The 24,121-nt window shown below is 45.8% G+C and overlaps 1 protein-coding gene and 1 non-coding gene across 18 annotated transcripts in view; one reads left to right on the top strand and one right to left on the bottom strand.

Moving 5' to 3' along the window:
- Positions 1-24,121, top strand: part of PTPRT (protein tyrosine phosphatase receptor type T) — a 1,148,549-nt gene that overhangs the window by 67,185 nt on the left and 1,057,243 nt on the right. The gene's annotated exons all lie outside the window — the stretch shown is intronic.
- On the bottom strand, positions 6,653-6,866 carry LOC116284373 (small nucleolar RNA U3). Its single transcript, XR_004194135.2, has one exon. It is a non-coding gene; the product is annotated as a small nucleolar RNA U3 (small nucleolar RNA).

Raw genomic sequence — 24,121 nt, 5'->3', positions numbered from 1 at the left:
CTTGTTCACGGGGACACTTTCTCTTTGTATGGTTGGAGAGGTAAAAGGAGCCAGATTAGACACAGTCTTGACCCAAGGCTGAGGAAGATATTCAGGGGGGACCCAGGGTTCATGGAAGGTTATTGAACTAAGGGAGCAGACAGAGTTGTGCTTTGATAAGGAAAAGAAGAGACACAGGTTCATAACAGGACTTGATATGGGGACAGGGACTTGATGTATCTGAAGCTGAATGTTTGATCTACCTTTCTATGTACCGTTCCTCTGCCTGGAACAGAGAGATATGTGTCCCAGCTTACACGTCACTTCTTAGGAGCTCTCCCTTGATCCTCTTCTCATTTAAATGTTTTCCCTGCTGTACACTCTCATAGCTTCCTCTTGTTTTCTTTCACAGCGTTTACTACAATTTTGGAAGTTTTAATTTGTCTTCCTAATCAAACCTTACATTCTTTGGTGGCAGGATTCATGTTTTATTCATTTCTGTATGATGCCAAAGGAAAATTTGCAGTGGACAGAGTTAAATAGGCAAGGAAGACTTTATTGAAGACTACTGAATTAGGGGAGAGGGACTGAACTGAACTCCACTGAAACAAAAAGCAGGAGGGTTTTTAAGCTCTGGGGTAAGGTGACGGAAAATAGTGGAGGCCACTGGTCGATGTGATGAGGCCATCTGTGTCTGCTAATTGGTGCTTATCAAAGCGAGGCTCTTACCTTCATTCAGAGACTGGGAAACAGGGGCGCTATTTTTCTCGATGATTACATTTCTAAGGGGTGGCTCCCATGTCCTTGAGAAGGATATTTCTGGGTTGTAAAATTGGTAAGAAGGCCGGGAGAAGATTTGTATCTCTAAGGGGCAGAGAAAGAATTTACAATGCCAAATTTTCTAACGTAAATGCTCTAAGAAAAGGGAGTTCAGGGACCAGGAGTCAGGAAGAAACTGTCTATAGTTTAGCCAAGCTGAGAGGAACGTTGAGGCCACTTTGGATAATGACCTCCTACTTTATGTGCCTTTCCTTCACTACAGGGTCTGGGAAAAAATACAGCAAATAATAGGTGTGTTTAATTTTAAAATTAACATTTGTGTGTGTACCTGGTTAAGCGCTATCTCCCGGTCTAGATGCTGAGCTCCATGAGGGCAGGGATCATGCCTGTCTTGTTCATTAGTATAAACCCAGCACCATCCACTCGCTTCTCATAGGTGCTCGATAAGTGCTTGTGGAAAGAATGAATGGAATGCATAGAGGAAGAGACAGAAACCTCAGGGATAACTTCCAGCTTTTCAGCACGAGAGCAAGAAGGTAATGGGGCCAGTAGTGGCCAACATGTGGAAGTGACAGTGATGGTCTGAGGGGAGAGCAAACAGTCATTTGATTCCAGGCTGCCCTGCTGATTTTACCTGGACTAGGGGCTAATAATGTTTGGTGTCTGGGATGGAGATGGTGAAGGGAGCGCAGCTGAGCCTGGGGAGATGCTAGCATGTGCAGATTACACCTCTTTCTTGCCCTCAGTTTGATTTCTAACAAGTGACGATCCTGGGGGACAAGACGGCATTTGCTCTTTTGAGTTTATTTAGAAGATAGAGCTGCATCAAGGTGAGGACCCCCTTCCGGGCCACCCTACGGGCAGATGGATGCTGGTGCATGTAATTACTTTCAGGGTCAAAGCAGCGCAATCAGCTCCTTTGTCAGCAGCGTTCATTGAATAGTTTTATCGAGCGCCTGAGGGTGATTTGTTCCAGCTCTGGAGTAATTGTCCAATCAGCCGCAGGTCCCAGGGGGAAGGTGGTTTGAAGGAAACAGCCCAAACACTTGTGATTAAGACTGGGCAACTTTATTAATTAAGTCAACATTCTGTGAGCACCTACTGTGTGTTAGGTTCTGTTCTGTGCCAGGCTTTGTGGGAGGTGAGAGAGAGTTCTTGCTCTAATGAACCTGTGGATGGTTAAGGGGATGAATAGAACTATCCTTAATCTCATACTCATCCCAAGTGTCCCAATGGGAGCTCCAAGGAGAAAAGGCTTTTTCCTGATGGAGGGGGCTTTGAAGTAGGGCCTGGGAAGATGGTGGATGGGGCTCGGATGGAGATGAGGAGTTGGTGCTGATGATGTTCAAAGTCAGTGACAAAGATTTTCTACTTGACCAAACTCTAACCAGCCTCCTCTGAGCTGTCTTCCTGGGAAGACTGAACTTTGGCCTATTAAAACTTTAGCAAACACTAACACAGCTCCTAAGAGCTCAAGGCTGCATCCCTAGATGATCCTAGCGCTGTCAAAGTTCTGACCTGAGAAAATTCAGAGCCGCCGACTGAATTAGTTCACTGCTTTCTCCAGCCGGCACCTGAAGAAAGGGCCCATCTCCCAGTCTCTATGAGAGAGAAGGAGCTTAGCTTCAACAGGTACCAGTTTGCAAACCCACATGGGTTTTATGTGGACCGACCACCCCTTTCTGCTTTTTGTCATTTTTCACTTTCCTGACTTTGTTCAAACCCCTGCATTCCTCCTTCCTCTCCCTTCATTCTTTAAAATGCTCAGTCACCTCTGCACAGATCAGAATGGGGCTGAGCACTTTCCCTACTGTTAGTGGTTACTGAATACCATCTCTTTTCACTGCTTTAGCTAACATCTGGCTGTGTTTATCTTTGACATCAGTTCTCTATGAAAAAATAAAAGCAGAAAACTATGCACACAGTTGTTCCAAAAGAGACCCTTGCGACTCGATCCAGCAGTGGAAACAGTGAGAGAGCGAGTTGTGGAGAAAAAGGGGGAGCCAAGTCATCCAGGGCCTTGCAGGCTCAAGCAAAGAGTTGGGGTTTTTATCTTAAGTGCCTTAGAAAGTAGAAGACAATGTTGGGGAGTTGTAGTGTCAGAGCAGTGCTTAGCACAAAGTAAGCATCGCTAAGTGTGAATTGTTGCTGTTACTGTTTGCAGTTCCAAAGAATAATTTCTCTGGCCATGGCTCTGAGAGAGGATTGTGGGGAGCCAAGGAGGATGAGGGACAATAGTTGGGAGGCTACAGTAATAGTCAAGGCCAGAGATGGTGGTGGTCTTGCTTGGCTCAGTGGTTATGAGGAGGAGAGAAGTGACTGATTCTGGGAGAGATTTAGGAGGTCAGATTGGCAGGACTTGGTGAATGGCAGATAGTTGTGGGGGTCAGGGGAGGGAAAGGGAAAAATTGAAGGTGATGTCCAGGGTTCTGGCTTGCAGAAATGAGTAGGTAATGGAGCTGTTTCCAGTTGTAAGAGCAGGTAGATGTTGGGCAGATGGGGAGATCACTTTTTCAGGTTAAGAGCACGTGGAGATGGCCGTGTGGGTATGTGGGGCTGGAGCTCTGGAGGATCAACCTTCAGGGATGGGAGCTATTTTTATTCCCACATTAAACTTAGTTTGTTCCTGTGCGTCAGGCACAGCGCTGAGGACCTAGCAGGTATGTGACTTCTTTTGGGTTGTAGAGGAGGAAAAAGTCTCCTATCCTCTTAGGTTCTCCAGCTGGACCTAAGAATTAAACTGACATAAGAGGGATTAATGGGAAAAAAGCATGAAGGTTTTATTACATTTTTACTTATACACAGGGCTTTCACAAGAGAATGAAGAGCAGAAACTTTTATACCTTTGAGACAAAGAAATGATAAATTTGTGAAGAAACAAAAAGAAGAGGTTTGGGCTAGGGGCAGTAAATTACAGGGAAATGACTAGGAGACATATTGGAAAGAGGAAGCAGGGGAAGATAGGGTTATTTTAGTACATTTGTTTGTACAGACCCATTTCAGTGTCTTATTCCAAATCTGTGGTGATAAAGATATTCTTGTCTTACTGGTACAGAGAGGGTGTTTTTCTCATGGGAAATTTTATGTTCTGTTTCTAGGTAGAAAAGGGCAGGTCAGAGAGCCTTTCCTGCATCTGCAGTTTCTTAAGTGCCTTTAGCTGAAAAAAATAAATATGTCACAGAGGCATAGTTTAGGGTGGCATGTCCTGAACTCCTTTAGAGTTCTCCTGGACTCCAAGACAAGATTCAAGTGAAGGGGCTTTATTTGGGAAATGGAGGTCACATCAGTGGGGAAGTGAAACAGGGAAGAAAAGGGGCCAACAAAGTGTGTATGGGGAAACACATGCCTCAGAATGACCCCACACAAGGGGTGAGGGAACTGGGGTATTTATACACTACTGTTTCTGGAGCAAGAGCACTTACACACAGAGATACATTTATGACAGATGGAAGTTGCTGGGGCACAATGAAATGTCCAATGTGTATAACACGACATGGACAGCATTGGCTACAAGGTCTAATGATGCAGTTTGTATGAACATGTAGATTTTTATCCCACACTAGACGAAACTGGTCCTCTGTTTAGTTTTATGTCATATTGGCAGAGTTAGCTGCAACCTTCAAATAAAACCTGGTTGAGATTGGAGTAAATTATGTTTGTAGCACAGGGGGCTGGGATACAATTGTAACCAAACTATGAACTGACAACTCCACATCTCACCGCTTGGGGTTCATTAGTTTCTTAGAAATGAACATTTATCAAACATGTACTATATGCCAGGCTTTGTGCTAAATACATAAATTATCTCATTTAACCTTTATAATGAAAATCCCTGTGACATAGGTATGGTTAGACCCATTTTATAGATAGGGAAGGACTTAGTAGTTTGCTCTTGTTGCAGCAGTTTGCATTTGGCAGAACCAAGTTGCAACCCATTTTTTTTCTTCAACCTTTTGGTGCTGCTTGACTGGTAGAAATTGCAAGACCAATCTTCGCTCAAGCGTTTGGCTCCTATTTGTGCTCAGTATTTATTGAAGTTCCCAGGCCCATCCAGTACTAACTGTCGTGGCTTAATAAGTTCTAAATAATAATGATTTCCCCCTGGATTGAGTATGGATGCTTCTGTCAGCTGAGGCTGATTTCCACCTAATTTGTAGGGAATTTGTGTAGCACAATGATGAGCTAAATATTTATGCAGGGAGGATGTATGTACAAATCACATTTCCATAAGAAACACAAGGCAAATGAGAGTTTCCCACAAAAAAAGTTTATTGATGGGAAAAGATGCTTTAAAGGATCAAACATTAGCCAGGATTAACCAGCATTATTCAAGAGTTAGCCATATTTAGGCAATTTTAACATTTATGCCAGGGAGATGTCTTTATTAAAAATTGCCAAGGATTACTAGAGGAGAAATCATTTTTGCTTTGCAGTGTTGAGGGAAGAAACCTGGGAATATGGAATAGCTTTTTCTCCAAATGAACAGGCCATTTTAGGGGATGATCCTGGGTAAGTTACTGCCGCGCTGTCTGAGTCTCAGTTTCTCAAGCTGTCATCCACTGGATAGGATGGGATGTTCCTTAAGGCTCTGCCCACTCCATCTTGTAATTCTGTGCACTAAACTGTGCCTCTGTCTTTTTATCTACACTGAGGACCAACTATTGACCTTGGACTACCAGCCTTCCTGTTGAGGGAAAAGACTCAACATTTAGGCTACCTACTGTGTGCCAGGTACCTGCTAGGTGCTTTATGTCAATCAACTCATTATTCCTCATAGCAGCTCAATGGCTTAGGTTTTGTTTCCATTTTATAGCTAAAAACGAGTAAGTTGCAAGTTTAGGAGCAACTGCTACTTTGGGGGCCATGCTCCAGTCCTCCTCACCCATATCTAAGTAAATTCAACAAGAAGATGTTTAAACGTAACCATTTCCATTTTTGGCTGTCTGCCAAGTGGGTACCAAGGAGCAAAGAGCATAGAACTTGTAGCTGTATAGAGTTGTATAGGGGTTTGAATTCTGCCACCTCAATGTACTAGATGTACGAGTCACATCACCTCTCCAAGTCTTATTTTCTCATCTGTGCACACTTACCCTATATCTCCATAGAACAGGGCTATTGTGTGGATTCCATGGGAAACCATCCAGCTCTCTGGTCCCGACGTGAATTGGAAGCCTGAACCAGTTGATCCAGGCTTTCCTCCGAGGGTCATTTCAGGTTGTCATGCTTACTGCCTCTCTGATGTAAGAAGCAGCCCTGGCTTTCTCCCCATCCTTGCTGTCTTGAATGCCTTAGCCTAGTGCCCCCCAAGTCCTGGCCCTGCCTGACTTCTGCCTGTGTATATGCCGTATAGCTGGAGGTGCAGGTCCAAGCCCCAGGTTTTACTTATGTGACCTGGAGTCACTCATTTGATTTCTCTGAGACTCTATTTCTCTTCTGTAAAATGGGAATCATTTTACAGACTTTGTTCAAGACTTCTGTAGTTGAACACCATGATTTTGAAATTAATTGCATGCTGAACTGTGTTCTGTCCTCACCCTAGGAATGACCTCAGTCCTTCTGAATGAATTCTTTTTTTTTTTGCAACATTTATTTTTATAAAATAAAGTTAAGAAAGAAAAACAAAAAAAAAAACCCCTGAAGCACAAATGTTGCAAAGACTGAAAAAAGCCTTCACTATTTAAAAACTCCAGTAAAAAAGTATCAAGCAAATAAAAAACTAAAAAAAAGCCCAAACTGTGATTAATTATATCAATACAAAACAAAAAAATGCCCCCCTTCCGGTTCACACAGATACAAGCCCAAAACAAAATAAATGGAAAAAAAAAAAAAGACACCAAAGAAAAAGAAACAAAAAGATGTCACCTGTTTTTGCTAAGACAAGATTATAAACAAAACCACTCAGATGGCGTCCTCTCCCTCTTACTCTCACCAAAGGAAGAGAAGAACGATCATCAGTGGCAAATGGCAGTCACACAAGCGACACCGAGAACCAGCTTCACGCTCAGGAGAGAACACTGCGCCTCCTCCTGTGGTTTTGGGTGGTCCACACGTTTGGAGAAACTTCTCTAGTGACAAACTATAGAAGTGATCCCTGAAAGTATATTCTTAATGAATTCTTTTTTAAAAAATATTGAAGTATAGTTGATTTACAATATTGTGTTAGTTTCAGGTGTATAGCAAAGGGATTCAGATACACATATACACTTTTTCAGAATCTTTTCCATTATAGGTTACTGCAAGATATTAAATATAGTTCCCTGTGCCATACAGTAGGACCTTATTGTTTATCTATTTTATTTTTATTTTTTTCCACTTTAAAAACTTTTATTGAAGTGTAGTTGATTTACAATGTTAGTTTTAGGTGTATAGCAAAGTAATTCTATTATACATATGTATTTTTCCTTTTCAGATTCTTTTCCATTATGTTATTACAAGAAATTGAATATAGTTCCCTGTACTATACAGTAGGATCTTGTTGTGTATCTATTTTATATATAGTAATGTGTATCTATTAATCCCAAACTCCTAATTTATCCCTCCTCCACTTTCTTCTTTGGTAATCACGTTTGCTTTCTATGTCTGTGTCTGTTTCTGTTTCTTAAATAAATTCATCTGTATTACTGAATGAATTCTTTTGTGACCTTAAGGGTTCCTGGGTTAAAGAGCCCCTCTGGCTTTGTTACAGAGAGACTTCTGAACCTGCGGGTCCATTGCTGTCAAGATTCAGGTGCCTTGAGTGAGCAACTTCCCTCCCTCAGATGTTGCTTTAAGAAGACTATTTCTGCTTGGCTGAGACAGACTCCTAATCTCATTTAATGTTTTCAAAACCCTGTACCAACGCACAACCTTCTGAGGTCACAGGACCAGCAGGTGGCTGCACCGGGATCCGGAGCCAGGTCCGCTGGCATCCTTTTTGCTGTGCCCGCTAAAGCTCACAGACCCAGCCTCTGCTTGGAATTCAGCTTTGCTGTCACCAAGACTCACAGCCAGACTTTTAGCTTCACTTTCTTCTGAGGTTGTAACATGGCTTTGAAAAGATATTTCAGGAAAATCAGAAAGTGGTAAAAAAAAAATTTTTGAGGTACAGATTCATAGCAGACTTCAGAAACTCTCTCTCTTAAATAACAGCTTTACTGAGATATAATTTACATACAGTGAAATTCACCTTGAACAAGAATACAGTTGAATGGTTTTTAGCATATTCACAGAGTTGTTGTGTAACCATCACCACTATCTAATTTTAGAACATTTTCAGCGCCTCCCAAAGAAGCCTCATACCTGTTAGCAGTCACTCCTAATACATCCTTGGCAGCTACTAATTTACTTTCTGTCTCTGTGGATCTGTCTATTCTGGACATTTCGTTTAAGTGGAATCATATGATATGTGGCCTTTTGTGACGGGGCTATTTTCACACAGAGTAATGTTTTCCAGTTTCATCCATGCTGTTGCATGTATCACTACTTCATTCTTTCTGTGGATGAATAATATTCCATTGTATGGATACACCACATTGTCTGTTCATCAGTTGAGTTGATGGATGTTTGGGTTGTTTCCACTTTTTTGGCTGTTATGAATACTGCTGCAATGAACATTCATGCACAAGTTTTCGTATGGATATGTATTTCCAATTCTCTTGGGTACAGACCTCGGAGTGGAACTGCTGGATCATAAGGTAACTCCATTTAACATTTTTGGAGGAACTGCCAGACTATTTTCCAAAGTGGCTGTACCATTTTACAATCCCACTTCCGGAAACTCTCTTTTGGTTTTTATTGATTGGAATGGGTTTGCAGATACTGATGATTTATTTGAGCTTCAAGCCCAGTTTGGCCCAAAGCCTCAGAGGAAAGCTCACTGCATTGCAGGAATGGGTTTTCGCTTGGCCAGAGACGACCTGTAGCCTTCAATTTTTCACCCTAAGTATTCTGTAATAGAAGTCAGTAAAATATAGTACAGCCTTGAATTTGAGTTCTTGAGTAAGAGCTGTGATCTAGCACAAGAAGAACAGTTTACAATAGTGCCTATCTCGCTTTGAGTCCCTTGTGATGTGACACTGGGACAAGGATTTGAAGTGATCTCAGGAGACACTTGTTAAGGAATGGAGAAAGTGAGAGAGGGAAGGGAAGGAAACCGATAAGGAGGGTGCTACCAAGCAGGTCACTTCTGTGGGCAACTGGAGCTCAACTCAGCTGGAAAGCTCCAGGATCCAGTGCAGAGCATGTCTTGGAGTTATCCTAATGAGGTAACAAAGAAGCTGGAGCATTTATCTACCAACTCCTGATCTCCAGTTGGTTGAGGGCTGCTTCTGGGGTAGGAGCTCCTTGGGATTTCCGGTTTGCCCTGCACACTGGCCTAGCCTGCCCCCATACCCACGGCAATGGGTTGCAAGGTTTGCTCTAAGCATCCTTTGGTGTGTGGAGATCTACAGGAGGAAAACCAACAGCATCAGCCATGGGGCTAATCCAGACTGGGATTTGAGTCACTCATCCGTGGCCGTCTCTACCTACATTTAAAAAGGCTTGATCACAGTGTCATGTAAAGCTGCCTCTGTTGACTTAAAGGAATCAAAAGTAGGAGAAATAAAATCTTTTCCTAAACCCGCCCCTGAGGTAGGGAGCAAATAGCTTCCAGAAGCTGAGATATATATGTGTGTGTGTGTGTATATATATATACACACACACACATATATACATATATATATTTATATGTATTTATTTTTTAATTGAAGTTGGAGGCTGTTCTTTAAGAAAGAAAAGAGTAGGGCAATTGAAAGGTACTTGCTGAAGTAATCAGAATTGAGAGGCAGGAATAGAGATGGAAATCAGAATCTTCCTTGAGACAATTTAGTGGGATAATCAAGGGCTAGGAAGTGTGCCAGTTCCCCACAGATGAGAACCTCTGGGCGCCACAGATGCCTGAGCACATGTTTATATTTAGACCCAGCAGAAGAAAGGACCTCTGTGGAAGAAGTTCCCAAATGCCACTGGAGACCAGGGTCACCGGGGCACATGAGGAACACAGAGGTCTGCAGTCGCACTGCAGAGTCTCCAACGGTGGGGCCCGGGAATCTATTTTAACAAGGACTGTGAGTGGGTCAGATTTGCAGACCTCTGAGAGGAGACAGGAGTGTGGTAGGTAAATTTCCAGATGTTTTTGGAAATAGACAGGAAAACAGATAATGTAGTGTGCTCCCTTCTCAGCCTTCCCCATGGCCCTGCTTAGATTCCCCTGCTTGTGTCTGTAGCTAGCCCAGGCCTTTTGTTCCTCCCTGCCACCCCCAGCTACAGTATCCAGCAGGAAGCTCTGTTGGGGTTGGAGTTTCACCCCCAGAAACTGGGAATCTCAGGCCTGTGTGGTCCTGTCTGTGATGCATGGTCTCAAACAAACAAGAAGAAACAATCAAACAGACAAGAGTCTAGTCAGTTGAAAAGGAAACAAGACGAGTTGCTTTAACTGGTGTCTCTAAAGACATGAAAGGCCATTACATCTTCTCACTCCCCATTGAACTTTTCTGAGTAAGTGTCATAGCTGATTGTGTCCCCCCCCAAACTCATGTTGAAGACACCCCTCCCCTCCTCAGTACCTTAGATTGTTACCTAATTTGGGACAGGGTCTTGGCAGAGGTAATCCAGTTAAAGTAAGGTCGTTAAGGTGGGCTGTAGTCCAGTATGACTGGTGTCCTTATGAAAAGGAGAAATTTGGAGACACATGCATTCAGGGAGCAGGCCATGTGAACATGAAGACGGCCATCAACAAGTCAAGGAGAGAGGCCTGGAACAGATCCTTTCCTCACGGCCCCAGAAGAGACCAGCCCTACCTCCATTTCGGACCTCCAGCCTTCAGAACTGTGAGACCATAACATTCTGTAGTCTCAACTACCTGGTCTATGGTGCCTTATTATTTAGCAAATGCACATAGTCAGTTTCTCGCCAGTGGAGCCTACCTCCCCAATTTCTCTGTCTGTCTTTTCCCTCTACCTTCACTGTAACCCCAGACTCTACCATCTCCTTGGCCTCCTGCAGTAGCTCTTAATGTCATTGCCTGATGTGCAGTAAGCCAGACACTGAGATGTGGAGGTTTGCAGCAGAGAAAAGGTTTATTCACCAGAAAGCCAAGTAAAGAGACTGGAGAACAAGTCTCAGATCTGCTTCCCTGAATGCGAGGGGCTTGGGATATTTACGGGAAAAGGAACATGGTGATCCGAGGCATGGGGAAAGGTGAAGTATAATTGGTTTGGTGTACAGGTGCATCTGAGTTACATGCTTCGTCGTGGGATGTATGTTTAGAAAGTGTTGGTGTCAGTATGATCTGTGGGTGGAGTTTTGGGTCCTCAAAAGGTCATTCAGGTCACTCACACAGGCCCAGCTGAGTGGTCAGTGATCTCGACTGATTTGAACAGGGCAAGACTAGCTCCATGTTCCTGAAAAACAATTTAACAACAGTTACTATAGCGACTCACAGGTCAGCAGTGGTATATCTAAGTGGCAGTCTGAGGAGTCTTATGATGTATTAAGTAAGTTATGTGATGCTTGGCGGGTATGCCATTTGCAAGAACAATTAAAGCAAGCTTAGTGAAGGCAGGTTACAGAATATTATTTATTAAGCAAGTTACAGTTTAAGGGATCTAACTGAGTAACTGCCCTTGGTTTCACTAACCTGCCTTTCTACTTTCCTTCTGATTCCCTGCTATTTTCTCCCTGCGCAGCCACCTGCATCATGGTTTATAAACATACATGTGACGGTGTCGCTCCCCTCCTGAATACTCTTCTGTGGCTCCCTATGACTTTCAGAGTAAAGAGCCAGCTCCTCAGTCACAAGACCCTACAGTTGAGCCTTGCCTGTCCTTCAGTTTTACTGCCACATCCCTTCCTGTGTTCCCTCACACTGGTCTGTTTTCAGGTCTGAATTAGCCTTTCTTCCATCTCCAAAATGTCTGCAGGAATGGTCCTCTTCACCCTCTCCTCCAAGCTGATTCCCCTTCTTCCACGAGGCCTCAGTTAATGCATTTCCTCAGGGCGAGACCAGGTTCGATTTCTTCTGTTGTGTGCTTTCCTAACATCCTGAACTCCTCCATGGTAGCAGCCACGCATGTGTAATCGACAATTTGTGTAATGATTTATTTGGTGTCTTACTAGAATGTAAACTCCACAGAGGCAGGGTCTTTGTTCTGTTTGTTCCTTCTGTATCCCCAGCATCTGAAACAGCACCAGGTGCACAGTAGGTGTTCAACCAGCATTTGCTGCATGAACAGATGAATGGATGGGATCCCCAGAAGGTCCCAGCCCTGTTCGGTCTTGTTTTTTCTTGTTTCTCTAGCACCTAGTGCAGTGCCCAGCACAGAATAAATTCCCTGTGAAGGTTGGGGAGGGCAGTGGGTGAGGAGGGAGAGGAGGGGATGGGGTGACCAGTTGATAGGACTGAATATCATCAGACAGAGCTTCCCTGGGTTGAATGCCTTCTCAGGGAGCGCTCGGTTCCATGGGGGACATCTTCTTTCTGGGAGACAGTCTGGCATCACTGCGATGGGGACACACCCAGAGGGCTGCTTGAGTCGAGTCAAAGAAATGGGGATCTCGGGTGGAATGGAAGAGAGGATGGCTGAAAAGGATGAAGGAGAGAGCTTACGGCCTTTTGGATGCTGCTGAGGAGACATTTTTTTTTTCCGGCTTCCCTCGTCTTGCTGGCTTGAGGGCCATGTGAGGATTTAGTGCGAAGATAGCAGAAAGCTCACCAAAGTGTGTTCCCAGCACGTGAGCTGACCACAGCAGAACCCTTTGCTTGTTGGTCTGCATGCCTGGTCTTCACCGTGGTGTGTGTTGTGCTGGGGTTCCCCTGGGCTCCCCCAGCGTCTTCAAACCAACCGTGTGCAGACTTTTCTCATGGGCTACAGTGTGGTATGTCCATGTGAAGCTTCAACTTTAAAAACGAGTTCCTTTTCTCCCAAGACGTCCAGCTCTTCTAATTTCTGGGAAGCTTGAATTTGTCCCAGAGCTTCTCCAGCAGACAGGCCCCATTATTCAGTGAGCCCCCAGGGCCTCTTCCCAGCAGGTTGGCCTTGCTAAAGGCATCCTTCCTCTGAAGCTCTCCATGCCTCAGCTCCTTGCATTTCAACACACCTCAGCACATTGTCAGGCTGTTTGGGTTTGAATAGCAAGGCAGTCAAATGTTTTCGAGAAGAGGGGGGAAAAAATCCCACACTCACCCCACCAGAGCCTTCTTGGGAAGCATCCATAGGCCTGGCTTGGTCTCTAGATTGGATCTGGGGCTGAGAAACCGTCTGGATGACAGTGCTGGTGAGAGGCCATGGCTTCTCAGGGCTTGGCCTGATGTGGTTCCTTTGGCATTAAGAAGTACCTCCCTGCTTCTAAGGGTGCCTTCCATTTCTTCTTTCTCCCTCTCCTCCAGCAGCAGGGCTTGATTCAGGCATCTTTGAATTAATAACTCCTCAAGCACAACATAAATAAGATAAAATTGGAGGGAAGGTGGAAGTGAGAAGATGGGAAGATTTACTATATTAAAATGCTCACTGTGGTATCACAGAAATGTGTTGGGATAATTCACTGAGATGACTTTCTGCTCCGCTGATGCTGCTACAGTAGAATCAGAAAGACTGCAAGCAATATGTTAGGGCTTTTGGTATTTTTCTCCATGTCTAGCCTCTTTCCGAGTAAGCCTCTTCTTGTCTCAGGTGGAGTGAACTGGACTCTGTATCTCAGGTAAGCCTACAATGAAGGAACACATGCCTTCCTCACTTTTGCTCCCAGGACCCATCAGCTCTTTGCAGCAGGCTCACAGTGTTCCCCTCCAAAACAAAACAAAACAAAACACCCAAACCTCTCTATGCCTCAGTTTTCTCATCTGTAGAATGGGGTTCACCCTCATGGGGCTGTTGTGAAGATTAAGTGAGTTACCATAGGCAAAGCACTTAAAACAGTGCCTGCTACGTAGTAAGCACTCAACAAACGTTAGGTATTAATACCATCACTCATATATAGAATCAGGGGAGAGAACTATTAAGCAAGTATATCAGTCAGGGTTCTCCAGAGAAACAGGACCAAGAGCGTCCATATCTGTATGTATATCATCATATAAATATCTGTCTGTATCTAAACCTGTACTACACTCCCCTCCCTATATTTATGTATACATTTATTTCGAGGAATTGGCTCACGTGATTGTGGGGGCTGGCAAGTCTGAAATTTTCAGGGCAGGCTGGCAGGCTGGAAACTCTCAGGCCAGAACTGATGCTGCAGTCCTGAGGCAGAATTTCTTTATCCTTAGGGAAACCTCAGTTTTGCTCTTAAGTCCTGTCGATTGATTGGAGGAGGCCGCTCAGCGTGGACGGTAATCGCCTTTACTTTAAGTCACCTGATTGTAGGTGTTCACGACATCCACAAAATACCTTTGCAGCAACACCTAGATTAGTGTTTGATTGAGTAAACTAGGTACCACAGCTGGGCCAAGTTGAGATATAAAGCCGGGCATCAGAGCGTGACATCCCTAATCCCGCTAGCTTGTCCCCATGCGCGTCGGCTGTACTGATCCGCAGTATCTGACCTCCAGGGAAGTCTCCTTTCTTCTCTCACTGCCTCTCCTGTTAAGTTCCCTCCCCTCCATTCCTGACCTCTGACATGGCTATTCTCTTTCTTGCTTATTTCCTCTGTGGGTAAGGGAATTGGGGGGTGATTTTGGGTTCTTGGGGTGGCAGAGGGGAGGAAGACCAAAGAGCGCGTCTGGAGGCGTGGAGGCAGCCTGCTTCTTTCTCCCCGTTGACACTTGCTGTTAAAAGAAAGAAGAATCAGACCTCATCCACTGCCAGCGTGAATCTTATGCCAGAACTCACGCAGCTTTTGGAAACTCATTCAACTGAAAGTGTGTCTGTCTCCTTCCCAGTCTTGAATTATGTTAACAAGCCCCGTTTCCTTATTCCTTGCTCCATCCAATTTCTTTTCCTTGATCAATAGATAGGGGAGGGGAGGGCTGCCCTACCCGGTGACTGTCACACAGTTGGGAGGTTTGACTGGAAGATGAGGGCCTGGCTTGCATTTCTCCATCAGTTATAAAGTGTGTCCCACTCCCACTCCATCATGGGCTTGTGACTCTTTAGCAGCAAATTCCTGATTACATACAGCTTGTCACAGTCTCCCCCAGTTGTAAAATTTTATTTTAAAACACTGTATGCTCCAAAATATTTACAGATGAAATTTATACTGTTCGGGATTTGCTTTAAAATAATGTTGGAGGGGAAAGTGGCTGAAACTGGAACAGCCGCAGATAGATAATTGTTGAACGTGGGTGGTGGGTACATGGGGGCTCAGTCGGTTATACCGTTCTGTGTACTATTCAATATGTTTAGACCATTTTCCATAATGAAAAATTTAGAGAAAGAAAGAGGAAAAAACCCCACATTATGAAGTCTGTAAGTATGTTTCCAAATAGTGTTTCTCAAGAATACTTTCAAGCTTTCATAGATGTTTGACTAAAATTTCAGTTTTTAATATATTCTTAACTCTTAAGAAACAAGACATGCGAGTCTAGAACTCGGGTCGACAGACTCTGTAAAGGGCCAGACAGTCCACATTTTTGGCTCCATGGATTACATAGTGTAAAAGCAGCCACAGGCAATGTGTAAATGAAGACACATGGCTGTGCTCCAATAAAACTTTATTTATGAACATTGACATTTGAATTCCACATAATTTTCACATGTCACCAAATAGTCTTGTGATTTCAAAAAAAATCACTACAAAATATAAAGAGCACATTCTAAGCTTGCAGACCTTACAAAAACAAATGCCCTGCTGGATTTGGCTTGCGAGCCATAGTTGGAAGACCACGCTACAGATGATGGTTTAACAAACTGGGGATCACCGACCACGTAATTTGGTCTCCAAGACTCATTTGTTTTCTTGAACAACCTGGGGAATAAAAGTTCTCCTGTCATCTCTGTGCATGTTCTGTGTGTCTATTCTCCTCCTGAATTCTCTGATCATCTTCACCAGCGCTGCCTGTCTCCTCACCACTTAATTCTTCTTTTGGGATATTATCTTGTGCCTTTGCCTGGAGTATATTCCTCTGCTGCCTCATTTTATCTAAATTTCTATTCCCATATTTATGTAGGTTAGTTGCGTTTCTCGACGTTGGAGGAGTGGCCCTCTGTGGGAGACATCCTATGTGTCCCAGCAGTGCGCTCCCCTCTTGTCACCCAAGGGCCAGGGTCCAGCTGGTCCTAGGGCAGAGTCCGGCCTGTGTTTGGGGACTCCATGCACAGGCTGTGGTTACTTCTGGTGTCTGCCCCCTGGTGGGTGAGGCTGGACTAGAGGCTTGTGCTGGTTTCCTGGTGGGAGGGGTTGGTGCCTGCCCACTGCTGAGTGGGGCTGGATCTTGGCCCTCTGGTGGGCGGGGCTGTGTCCGGGGGCGTGCCTAGAGGCAGGAGTCTGCTGGGGCTCAGAAAGTCTGCTGATGGGTGGGGCTGTGTTCCCACCTAGTTAGTTGTTTGGCCTGAGGCATCCTAGCATTTAAACCTACAATCTGTTGGGTGGGGCCAGGTCTTGGCACTAATGACCCAAGCAAGATGTCAGCCTCCAGGAAAGCTCATGAACCCTCTCTGAATGTCTGCCACCAGCTTTTATGTCCTCAGGGTGAGCCGCAGCTGCTGCCCACCTCCCCAGGAGACCCTCTAAAACCAGCAGGCAGGTCTTGTGAAATCACTGCCTTTGCCCTAGGTCCTGGGGCATGTGAGATTCCGTGTGCTCTCCTTAAGAATGAAGTCTGTTTCCCCTAGTCCTGTGGAGCTCCTGCAGTTAAGCCCCCCTGGCCTTCAAAATCAAATGCTCTGAGAGCCCCTCCTCCCGATGCCAGAATCCTGGCTGGGGAGCCTGATGTGGGGCTCAGAATTCTCTCTCCTGTGGGAGGGCCTCTGCAATATAATTTTTCTCCAGCTTCTGGGTCTCTCGCGTGGGAGGTATGGGACCCAATTATATCGAGAGCACGCCCCTCCCACCATCCCACTGTGATTCCCTCTTTATGTTTCTGGTTGAAGAAGATCTTTTTCAGTAGTTTCCAGTCTTGTTTATCAATACTTGTTTAGCAACCAGTTGTGGTTTTGTTGTGTTGATGAGAGGAAGCAAGCTGGTGGTCCTACTACTCTGCTGTCTTGACCGAAAATCCCCTCTGTGTGTGTTAACAAAACAAAACAAAACAAAACAGAATAAAACACTGAAACCAACTACAGAGTAAGTTGACTGAAAAAGAACCAAATAATTAAGATGTGACAAAAGTACACAAGTGGAGGTTTCTTCCTTCATTGTCCATTCCCTGGCCCACTGCCCAGAGGTGACAGCTGGGGTCCCAGTCTCCAGGGATCCCAAGACAAACTCCTCCATCCTTCTTCCTCCCTAGAAGGCCAGACTTACTCTATCAGTGCTGCTTCGAGGACCAAGCATGAAACAAAGATTAGCTGACCATCTCCCCAAATATAAAGAATTATACACTTTACATTTTGACGATCAGTCCACCCACAGGCAGGTGAACTCTTTGAATTGTTAAACCGACCAAATGAGAAGGGAATGATTATATGTCGGACCTGAACTGATGTATGTCGGTGTTGCTCTAAAACTCCATGGCTCATGATAGCCATGAGCAGGACCTCATGGAGAACCTTGGACAGACCTTTCTTCCTGCCTCAGCTTCCCCTGTCTCTCTGGTGCCCCCATCTGGATCCCCAGCCGCAGGGAGCTAGGTTGTCTGATCAATCTGTGGGTCTGCATCCTCTTACTGTTTTGTTCCCTTTCTTTGGTTTTTCTTTTGATTTTCTAAGAGTGGACACTAATTTGACTCTCAGCTTCCTTTGTATTTTTGCCTTAGGGAATCAAACCAGGCTATTTTTGTTCTTGAGATGGTGAAACACATTGAAAGTAGAGAGGGAAACAGCGTGAGAGAGAACACGCCCTCTGCTTCCGTTGGGATCCTCGCTGGCTGTTCCTGAGTTTTCCATGGAAAGCACTTAGATACTCAGAACAAAGTCTAAGTGGTTTGTGTGCTGAATTTTTCTTTTAGAACCAGAAGGGAAGAACCTCAGGGATTAGCCAGTCCAAACCCATCCCTTTATAGATGGAAAAACCGAGGCTCATGAGGTGGAAGATGGGAAGTAGGGGAGGCATGCATAGGTGGGAGGGAGATATATTTGAGGGAGGGTGAGCAGGCCTGGAGCCTGGGATGGCGAGCAGGAGGTGCTGCAGGTGGGTCATGGATGAGAGATGAGCGGTGAGGGGCCAGGCTGGGATAGTCCTTGAAGGCTAGACTTAAGACTTAGCCTCCTCTTGGGGGTTAAAAGGCTATTAGAAGGTGTAGGCAGGGAATATTGTGTTCTATTGTGCTTCAGAAAGATCTTCCTGTGGAAGAGGGACTTGTGATGTGGGGCTGGAGGCTGGAGACCTGGGGACTGTTGAGGAAGGACAGAGAGCAGATGTGGATGTTTGGCAGCAGGTGGGCAGAGGGAGAGGATCATGGTATAGGAGGGAGGCAGAGCCAAGGCAGGGGGCTTTTGTCCAAGTGGATAGATGAGACCTTGGAGGTGGTGACCTGGGGCCAGGTTGGGAAGCAGGGGAGGGCTGAGGTGGTAGGTGCTGGGGGAGTTCAGACCCAGCCACAAAGGCTGACCTGTGACACTCCTGTTCATGGTTAAGGCCCCTGACCATAGGGGCATTGGCCACTGAGAGAACAAGCCAGATGGGTGAATTTTGGAGACCCCAGGGTTTCCAGTGTCCCTCTGACCTCCCGATACCCACTCATTCTCCTTACTCTTGAAAACAGAATCAAGGAGGTGCTGGCTACTGTTTAATGATGGTTGATATGAAAATAAAAGGAAAACCTAATGACCAAAAAGAAATTCCACCCACTGGGTGTCTGGAAGCATCCTCTCAGCATCCCTGCGTTTATTCTGATGTCTTTGGCCAGGTTCCTTACGTGTTACCAAGTGCCGCTCCAGGCATATATATTGCAGACCCTTTCCAATCTCTGGCAATTCGTTTCTTGGCCACTAAGCTGGACTGAAGCAGGAATACTTTAATGTACTTATTTATATCTCATTGGTTACATAAGTTCCCTCGTAAGTGAGCTCTGTGATCCCCCAGCGTGTCAGTGTGAAAGCTTAAATGGACTCATCAGTTTCTCAGCCAGTCTTCCTGGAAGGTCAGCCTTGAAGTAAATTGCACCTTTGCCACCACTGATCTTAGAGCCCTTTCACCACTTCCTTTCTTTCTTTTTTCCCTTTTACCACTTTCACCTCATTTTGATTCAGAGTTACAGTATTAGAATCATACAGTTACAGTATTAGAATCATACAGTTACAGTATTTGGATCAATTTGAGAGAGGAGGTGAGGGCAGTGGAGAGGGGGCTGGATGAATATGTGGAGAGTCACCAGAGTCTGGCCCCTTCAGAGAGCTGGAGCTTGTGGCGGAGGGGCCGAGACCCGCATGGGCTGGGGGTGGATGCACGCTGGTCATGGGAGGGTTATAAATGAGGAGATGGCACTGCCAAGCTTCACCCGAGGAGGATCATTTTGGCTGCATGGTAGGGGATTGCGTGGTGGGAGGAAAGGCAAGTGCTGGTCCTGCTGAGTGAGACCAGCTCTCACGCCCTATCGGAGCCAGCTCGGATCAGCTTCACGATTTCAGAGCCTGGTGCGAAGTGAAAAGGCAAAGTATCTTATGCAAAATTTAGGTACAATGGGATGTTTTTCAGCCATATAAAAGAATGAAGTACTGACCCCTGCTACAGCATAGATGGACCTCAGAAACATGGTGCTAAGTGAAAGAAGCCAGACACAAAAGGCTGAGTAGTGTACGATTCCATTTACATGAAACTTCCAGAATAGGTGAATTCATAGAGACGGAAAGTAGGGTAGTGGTTGCCGGGGTCTGGGGACAAGGAGAAGGGAGGAGTGACTTTGAATGAGCATGGGGTTTCCTCTTGGGATGATGAAACTGGGGACTAGATGGACGTCGTGGTTATACAAGATCATGAGAACACTAAATGCTGCTGAATGATCTGCTTTAAAATGGTTACTTTTATGTTATGTGAATTTTGCCTCAATTAAAAAAAAAACTGCATTCTCAGGTGATGTGGATTAGGATGTGGAATTCATCAGAGTTGGAGGGCAGGAGGGTTGTGCCGGGGAGCATTATTCGGCCGACCACACCCTTCTAGAGTGATGTTGAATTCCTGAAGTTTTCTAAAAAGCTTAGTTTCTTGACAAGGTTCAGAGTGGTTTTTTTTTTTTTTTACACTTTTTAGATAAACTGTCTTTCTGCTATTGTGCTTGTATGTTTATGAAGATCTGTTGATGTATACAGGTGGCTTGGACATTTTGGATGGACATTATGAATTCCATGCCAGGATTATGTGTCATTAGCTCCTTTCCTTACAATTCATCCGGTCTCCAAGACAGAGGCTGGTTATAAGTGTTACAGAAGACTAAAAGAGAACAAGGGCGGGCTTTGAGTTAAATTATTTATTTGACTCATCACAAAATTTGAGAATTGCGGGAAAGCTACTCCAAGCACCCTAATGATCTCCCAGTTTGACTGCAGTGCTTTGAGTGAAAGGTGCTCACTACTTGTCAGGGCAGATTACCCCAAGGTTGAATATTTCAGTGCCTAGAATGCTCTCATTTTACTGCAGTTGAAACATGCCTCTCTTTGCTTCATACCCACAGGTCCTGGTTCTGTTCTCTGGGGCCCACTGGTTACCCTTCTGCAGGGAGGTGAAGGCAGAGGTCTGGTCCCTTCTTAAAGCTAAATGTCCCCTATTCTCTTGCCAGCTTCTTCACAGCCCGCCCATCCTCCCCAGGGAACAATGAAATTATTCACATCCCTTTTCCAACCTACTGACCAGATCCCCTTCCCCCATCCCAGTGCCCCCTCCTCCTCCCCTCTCCCCAGACTCCTTCTCAGGGTGCGGCCCTCTCCTTCGTTGGGCCACCTCTGGTAGAAGCCCTTCTTTTGATTCTTTACTCCCAGGTGGGGCGTAGTGATCTCTTAAGAAAAGAAAGGCTTGTCTGAACCTGCTGACCCTCCCTGAAAGGGAGTGGGTCTGTCATGGGCTGAACAGTGCCTCTTCGCCCCCTACATTTATATGTCGAAGTCCTAACCCCCTCAGTACCTCAGAATGTGACTATATTTGGAGATGGGGCCTTTAAAGAAGTGATGAAGGTAAAATGAGGTCACATGGGTAGGCCCTAATCCAGTAGGATTGGTGTCCTGATAACAAGAGATCAGGGCGCAGATGCGCACAGGCCTGGAGGGAAGGCCTTGTGGGGACACAGGGAGAAGGCGGCCATCTCCAAGCCATGGAAGGGGGCCTCAGGAGAAATCAGAGCTGCTAAAACTTGATCTTGGCCTTCTAGCCTCCAGAATTGGGAGAAACTAAATTTCTGTTGTTTAAGCTCTCCCATTCTATGGCAGCCCTGGCAAACGAATACAGGGTCCTAGTCATCATAACCCCCCTAGGTCTCTCCTTCCTTTCCCCTTTTCAGAGGGTCACTCTCTAGACGCCTCCACCTCGCACTAGCCAAGGGTAGAGGAAGTAACTTCTGGCTGAAGCAGAACCAAACAAAACACATGGTTTAAGTTCCCAGCAGGCCTCCCGCTGGATTAACTCATGGCAGGGCCCTGACAGCATTCTGTGCTTCTCTAGGAAGTTGAATCCTAATTTTAGTGTCTTGCTCATGGATTCTCTCATCCCCTAACTGGACCATGGGATTATTGTCTCTGGTGCCCAAAGTAGCAGCCCTGACTCACCTTCTAGTTCCTAATGGAGGGAAAATGGATTTAATAAGCCTGCCAGCAGGGGCTTCTGATAAACAGCATGGATCTGGCTGTGCTCTAGCAATACTTCTAAGTGCTTGGGGCCCAGGGGGTGGGTCCAGACATCATTCCTCATCGCTCAGTGGCCCGAGGGACTGGGTAGGGCCTGATCTCCAAAATGAAGCTGGAAGCAGGTAGCCAGGGTGGTTTTCAAGCACTGGCAGCTTGAAGTCCCCATCCTAGCAGATCCTAGCCACACAGAGTCTTAACATGCCTTCATGGAGATTATTTCTGCAGGGTACAGGGTTTTGAAGCTCATTATTAGTTGGATGCCTGAACCACATTCAAAGTAGAACAACGTTCACCTTTTTCTGTGGGTTCAGCCAATTTGGCGTCTCAAGGCAAGAATTGATTATAGAAGCTGAGAAAGGCCAGTGCAGAAAGCAAACACAGCCCTCTGATTGGCTGAGCTAGGTCGCTGGGAGCAAACAAGACAGAAGGACAGGAGGTAGGGGTCTAGGAGTGAAGGTCCCAGGATGGACCCTTATCACTGACAGCAAGCTGCCTTCCCATGTTCAGTGCTATTGGCCAAAACCAGTTGTCTTGGTTACAGAGCCCGTTTTCTTATAGGAGCAAAAGGGCAGGTGTATTAACGTCTGTTTGTGTGAAATGCAGGTGACATGGAGGAAATGAAGGGATTCAAACAGCTAGGGGTGGGGATTTTTGAGCTGGCTGAGGCAGGGTGATTTACAGGGAGGCGGGAGGATCAGGAAGGTGCAAGTAATGAGGTGTTTCTATTGCTTGCCCCTCGCCGGCTGATGCTCAGCTCTGAGTCACTTTGAGCAGCACCGATCACTAGCGACTTGGGTTCTGAGGTTCGGGACTCCCTGGGTTGAGACCCCATGCACGTTGAGGCTCCCTGAGCTGATATTGCCGACTGGATAAGGTCTGTGGCTGCTGAGGTTCTGATCTCCAGGGAGCCTTCAGTGGTGTAAGGCCTAAAATTAAGGCACAATTTGATGGGCTGCCTTGATTATCTGGTGAAATATCTTGATTGTCTGAGGGGCCTTGGATGGCCTAGCTGCAAGTTTCCTTCCCTTCTCTGTTTCTGCAGTTAAGGTCTTCTTGTCAACAACCTTCCCTATTAAGGAGACCGGGTGCAGTTCCTGCTTACTGCCCTGCGCCCGCCCCCTTCAGTAGCAGGTTTCAGTTCTCTACTAGATCGTGGAATTATTCAAACAAGCCAATCCCGTCATCTCTCGGGAACCAGGGGTCATCCCACCCTCTTGATACCGCAAAGCCTGCCTCCCACAGACGCTGGTTGTTCTCTGTGTTCTGGAGTGCGTTGCCTTGTGGCCTTGTGTGACGTGCAGCGTTCTCCTTACCCAGGCTCTGAGTGTATACGATCAGTCTGTCAACCCTGTTTGTTTGGTGCTGGGTGTTATTTGGCCTTCCCCACAGCCCTTCTCTTCCTCATCAACAAGGTAAATAGGAGATGGTTAAAACAGACTCTCCCCAGCCATGCCTGGCAGCCATCATGTTAGGCTCTCTGGAGAGTGGAGATGATGTCTCGTTTAGTTCAATTAAATCTTTGAGTTGCTCAGATCAAGTATGCCTTGGGCTTGAAGTGGGCACCCTTCAAGTGGGCCCCTTTCAGGGTCAAGGTGGGCACCCTTCAGGTCAAGCTTGGGTACCTCCATCCTCTCACCTCCAAAGTCATTCTCTGTCCCTTCGTTTGAGCCAGGGTACCGGGCCCAGCGCCTTAGGGGCTCTGCTAGCAATCCACAAGCCTGCCTCCTCTTTTCTCCTTCAAGGCACTGATAAAATAAGACCCCCCGATGGCTGTCTTGGTGTGCCAGCATTCCCATAGTTCAGATGCTTTCTTTCTAGATGAATGAATGAATGAGCAAGAGGGAGAACTGACTCTGTATAGTAAGGGAATTTGGCTTGATGTTCTCTATGGGTGTGTATTAGTTAAGATAAAAGGCACTGCTGTTATAACAAAAGACACCAAATAATATGGCTTAAAGAGCAAAGACGTTGTTGGTCTCCCATACAACAGTCAGAAGCGACGTTCTAGGTCAGGAGGCAGCTCTGCTCCATGCAGTCATTCAGGAGCCCAGGTTGATGATGCCTCTGCCATCTTCATGCGGCTTCCAAGGTCGCTTTGGTTATCACCACCCAGCCAGTAGGAAGGAGTAAAGTGTGCCAATCCAGGGCCATCAGGGCCATAAATTCTTTGTAAACAAGTGAGACAGAAATGGCACATGTCGTGTTTACTCATATTGCATCAGTGGAATGGGCACATGGCCATCCTCAGCCTCCAGGGACGCTGGGAGCTGCAGTCCCTAGCCAGATGGCCATGTTCCAATCACAACAACTGTAGAACAAAGGGAGAATGGATTTGGGTGGACAGCTAGCAGTCTCCCCCACAAAGAGCCACTTGATGCCGATGAAGGGACGCAGGACTGGGAGTCAGAAGATGCTGGTTGAAGTCCTGGCTTCCCACCTTGTTAGCTATGTGCTCTTGGCCAAGCACCCTTCCTCTGTGA

This window comes from Vicugna pacos, chromosome 19 (genome assembly GCF_048564905.1).
Source record: "Vicugna pacos chromosome 19, VicPac4, whole genome shotgun sequence".
NCBI lineage: Eukaryota > Metazoa > Chordata > Mammalia > Artiodactyla > Camelidae > Vicugna > Vicugna pacos.
This window is presented reverse-complemented; position numbering and strand designations above follow the sequence as displayed.